This window comes from Muscardinus avellanarius, assembly GCF_963383645.1.
Source record: "Muscardinus avellanarius genome assembly, chromosome: 2".
Taxonomy (NCBI): Eukaryota; Metazoa; Chordata; class Mammalia; order Rodentia; family Gliridae; genus Muscardinus; species Muscardinus avellanarius.
The window spans coordinates 170,218,266-170,223,478 of NC_137787.1; the positions used below are offsets into that span (position 1 = coordinate 170,218,266).

At 37.8% G+C, this 5,213-nt stretch overlaps 1 pseudogene across 1 annotated transcript; it reads right to left on the bottom strand.

Annotated features, from left to right (window-relative positions):
- Window positions 1-2,164: 2,164 nt before the first annotated feature.
- LOC308259388 (ribosome biogenesis protein NSA2 homolog) lies at window positions 2,165-2,945 on the bottom strand (annotated as a pseudogene). Its single transcript has one exon. The product of its transcript is annotated as a ribosome biogenesis protein NSA2 homolog (transcript).
- Between the last annotated feature and the right edge of the window lie 2,268 nt (window positions 2,946-5,213).

Genomic DNA, 5,213 nt, shown 5'->3' on the forward strand with positions numbered 1-5,213 from the left:
GAGCTATGAATAATTCTGAAGACCAGGAGGAAACATGATTCATTTTATACTTCTCAAACATTTTTTACCTTGCCGTGTTCATTGAGAATTGCTACATGTGTGAATTCTCATTATGAATAACAACGTGTGCTTACTATTATGTGAATTCACATTTGTATGGAATACTAATTTATAATTTATCAGTGTGATATTTACAACCACTTTGATGGAGATAAGACTACGTAGGGAAATGCTAAGTTCTTAGAACTGTCACAGAAAAAGCTATCACTAAATCCCTCTCCCCACAAAGGGGAACGTGCTGGCATTTGTAGCCTGTCAAACAACTTAGCATTGTTCCCTCTTTAGGTTGAATATTACCACTATAGATGCACCAAATGATAAGAAAGAAATTGATTAAATACCATCTATCTGCAAGTGGATGCCTTTACTGCCTCTTTCTATGGTTCATAACTCACTTTATCTGTAACCAGAAAGACTACAAGTCTATCTGGCCTGTTTATGTTGAAATATTCTAAAAAAATCCTTATTTTCCATTAGTATTTCCACATACTGGTCTTCAACAAATAATCACAAGTAACTGAGGTCTGAGGAGAGCCAAGGCATTTGGAATGGAGGTTTCAGAAATTGAATGGAGGCTCTTTCAGCTTTGATGCTTGGATATATTAAGAACATGGAGATTCTTATTGATAGTATTTTTTCCAGTCTTCCCTTATTCCACATTTTCCTCCTTCCATTGAGCATGCACATTCTCTGCAGTCTTCTCTTTTCTGAGAAGCAGTGGGTTTTGTCACAAACTGGGTGTGGGGATGTTTCCTGTCCCTCCCTGTGCCACTTAGAGCTAATCTTTCGGAGAGAAAGGTCTGAGGGAGTATGAGATTTCATGGTTGTAGGCAAGGTGGGCAGGGGAGGTGGCTATTTTAGGTCTCCTTTTGGCAATCATTATCTCTATATATCTATATTTCCAGCAGGAATATACAGATACATATGTACATACATACATACACACATACGTGTTAGTGTTCATTGGAGGCCTACAGAAAAGATTTTGTGAGTGAAGACTGCCCTGTATCTGGGACTCTGAGGGACTCTAACCTGGCTAATGCACATTTAGTCTTTCAGAGCTCTTTACAATATTTTTCTTCACTTGCTTTATCTCCTCAAGATTTGCCAAAGGTGAGGTGGCCGTGCATCTTGTTGGTCTTTGGAGGAGCTTGTCACCCTTTTTATCTCACTGGGTGCCAAGAAACTTCAGTTCTCTCATGAGCTCAAGAAAAGTTAGGACTTTGTACATTATCTGACTTTTTCTAGTTGTTATGGTGGAAGTAATGTTTTCTTGTAGCCTTATACCGTTTGAAATGAAGCCAGGCTTCATTATTCAGTTCTCATCACACTGTAATCTTCCAGGCTTCTATATTACAGGCAGGAAATGGGGAAAGTCAAGAGTTTCAGAAATTCAGGGGGATTAACCAAGTTTGACTCAACCAATGAAACATAGTCTTGTTCACCTTATTAACGAGAAACTGAACTGGAGACTCGATATGTCCTATGACTTACCATGTGTTCAAAAAATTCTCCCAAGCTAGCCCTTTCATGTGGAATTAACAATAAACCTGTAGCCAAAACAACTTTCATTTCTTTTCATTTTTTTTCAAAATATCCCACCATGCTCTAGGGCACCCTGAGCTTCAGCCGCAGAGATTGGCAGGCCTCTGTGGTGGAATTCAGAGTGTGCCACTTGGATACTCTGTGCCTTCAGGCTGCTTAACCTCTTCTTGGCTCAGATTCCACATTTGTGGAGAAAGTCATTATAGTCATTGTATATAATAGGCTGTGTGTGTGTGTGTGTGTGTGTGTGTGTGTGTGTGTGTGAGAGAGAGAGAGAGAGAGAGAGAGAGAGAGAGAGAGAGAGAGAGAGAGAGAGAGAGAGAAAGAAAGAAAGATGTAGTTTGGACCGAACCTAGGGGCATTCTACTTCTGAGATAAACCTTCAATTCTTTTTTTTTTTTTTTTTTTGTAAAAGTGGGCCATTTTAATGATTTTTTTTTTACAGTTTAATAAATAGTTCTCCTGATGACAACAGATATGGTAGTTACTAAGACATATCTCAGCAGTGGTGGTTTATCTGACTGGTTTGTAGTTGGAATTAACTTGTATGAAGTTGCTGTTAAACCAGTAAGACTGCATTTATGCATCCATCATTTTCAGGATTGTTGGTAACCTGGGCATATTTCCCCCAAATAACCTTGCCTCCTTGTGTTACAAGGCCCAGCTCGCTCACGTTCACCTCAATGACTGTACCTTTGGTAATAACACCCAAAGTTGTATATAGTGGGGATGAAGGATTTTTTTCACACCAAGTATTGGCAGGCAAAAGGTGGCTTTCAGTTCAGGATGTGTCACATGGGCCTTCCTGAAATGTAAGCCCATAGGCCTGATGAATCTTTCATATTTAGGTGGTTTCTCGTAAAGCCATCTCCAACAAAACAGACTTTAGTAACCATTTTCTTCCATGCCTTCTTTTTCCTTTTCCCTGTTCGAATCACCTTTAATACTTCTGTTTCTCCTTGGGCACGAACTTTTGGCAGAGGAACTTCCCATTTTCCCGCCTTTTCTTTTCGCTCTTGTTTAATCATGTTGGAAAGTACTTTGGCTCGGGATTGTCCTTCTCTGTCCAGCAGATAGGCAGGCACTGCTCCCTGTGGAGTCTTGTCATCATTCTTCTGTTTGGTGTTTCTCTTTTCATACATCTTAATAGTCTTTTTTATTTGAATTTTCTCAGCATGGCGCTGTTTATGGTAGAGCTTAGCCTTCAGGCCTATCATTTTTTTTGCCTTCCTTGAGCATTCGTGGGCCTCTCGACTTTCTTTTTTTCTCTTTTTCTCATTGTAATCCAAACGATATACATAGCGTTTACGGTGTAATTCAATATATTCGTTTTGTGGCATGGTGATGCTCACAGAGCCTCCGGGTGCAGCCTCCGGGGCGAGAAGAAGTTTTCAACTTTTGGGTCCCGTAGACCCAGGGTCCAGCTCCAAGCAGTCCGGAACAGGAAAAGCTTCAATTCTTTTTATTTTGAAACAGGATCTTGCTAAATTACCACACACTAGCCTCAAACCTATGATCCTCTTGTCTCAGCTTCCCAAATTCTGTGATTACAGGCATGCACCACCATGCCCAGCTAATAGGCTCTTTATAAATTTCCAGCCTCATCATTTCAATCTCTATAAGAACTTCATTAGCAATAGCATCATATATAAAACACTAATGCTCAACTTATGTCCACTTTACTAATCACCTTTCCTTTTGCCCTTCCTAGGATTATGTTGGGAGCATTGCTAGTCATCCACTTTGAGGTCACCTTGGTCCAGCTTGGGATGGGCACAAACTGCCCACACAAGTGGGAATTGCTTGCACACAGACAAATTTCCAAGGACCAAATGGGACCAATAACCAGGGACCCTGACCGATAAGCAAAGATTCTGACAGTTTCCTTGTTTACCCTTTCCTTGCCTGATTCATCTGTGACTACCTTGGTTGACTTCCTCGACTCACCCCATGATTTCTTTGTTATTTCATGTGATTAGTAATATCTTACAATGTTTTGGTTATAAACCTCAAAAAATAGCAAGATGCTAGTAGAAGGATGGCGGGAGTAGAGACATCTCCCTCCTCCTGGGCCTCCCCAGCTGCCATGTTGACTCCATTGTCATTCATATAAGAGACAAATTTTCATCAATCAATCAACATCAACATCAACATCATCTGCTACAGTATTAACTTTAATGAGCATGTACAAAAAACTATCCTGTATTTCATAGTTGGTAGTTGATTTAATCACCTCATGGGTGAAGGTGAAGATACTCATTTGGATGAGACTTCTAAGTCTTCTCCTCTCTCATTCTTATCAGTTTGTTATTCTGATTAAATAAGTCTGTTAAGATTAAATAGTTGACTTGAAGTTCTTCAAGGTATCTATGGAATTTTGAAAAAATCTGGTAATCTCGCTAGTATATGTTCTGAAATCCATTATTCACCAAGTAATTATTAAATTCTTAGTATATTTCAGGAATTGTTCCGTACAGATGTTAGCATGGTGGTGCTTTTTGCCTTATGAATTACTTAACAAAGAGAACTGAGTCAATAGACTAAAAAATTCACCAATGGAGAAAGGTATCAGTGGGGAGTCATGTCTTTATATCACTCTGTGATACTGCAAACTTTAATAGAAATCATCATTATCTTGAAGGTTTTGATGTTTTTCATGTTAGCATTGGAGTTGAGGGAAAAATTAGAAAAGCCTTCTGAGACCATTAAGAAAACTCAAATTACTTGTTCATGCTTTATGTCAGAGTAATATTTTACTTGAATGTTCAATCATTCTTTTAAAGAATTACAGAGTACAAAATTACAGCTAGACCTTTATATTAGGACTCCTGGTTAGTTAAGTGCTCTTGAAAATTGAGTTTTCTTGTTATTATGAAAGATTAAATTGAAAACACATGTCTCAGCCTTTTAGCTGAAAATCATTTGGTCTTATTTTCTTTACTAGTATATAGAGAGTAGTTAAAATAGGTTTTGGAAAGTTGTTTTGCTTTATACTATTGAATTTTATTTTTTAACATTGTGACTTATACAATACTTAATTATCAGACTCCAAAATGTCAGTTATTATATTTTGGATCACTAAAAATTGAGACAAAATTTGGGTTAAATTTATAGGGACATCTGATATACTTGAAATTAGGCAGTGTGATATAGTGGGTGTGTATTAAATTTGGGCCTTAAGAGACCTAGATATAAGATTTTGCTTACCATTTATATGTACATAATCCTGTTACCCCAGTTTCTTCATCAAATATAAACAAAAATATATGCCTCTTGTAGTCTTTAATCGTGTGATAACTAGATGAGATCTTAAGTATGGTGGACCTGACTCACAACATGCACTGGATGAATGATCTCAGGCTAATTACTCTTCTTCTACTATCTGATAATTTATTTAGTTATTAACTACTGTTATAAAAGTCATGGGTGAATTTATGGTTTAAGAAGGTGGATTGAAGGGTAAGGTATAGTTCAGTGATAGTGTGTTTGTCTAGCATGCATGAAGCCTTGGGCCCAATACCCAACACTGCAAAATAACAACAACAATAACAATGATAACAACAACAATAGTAACAACAGCAACAACAAAACAATCAGCAACAAAACTG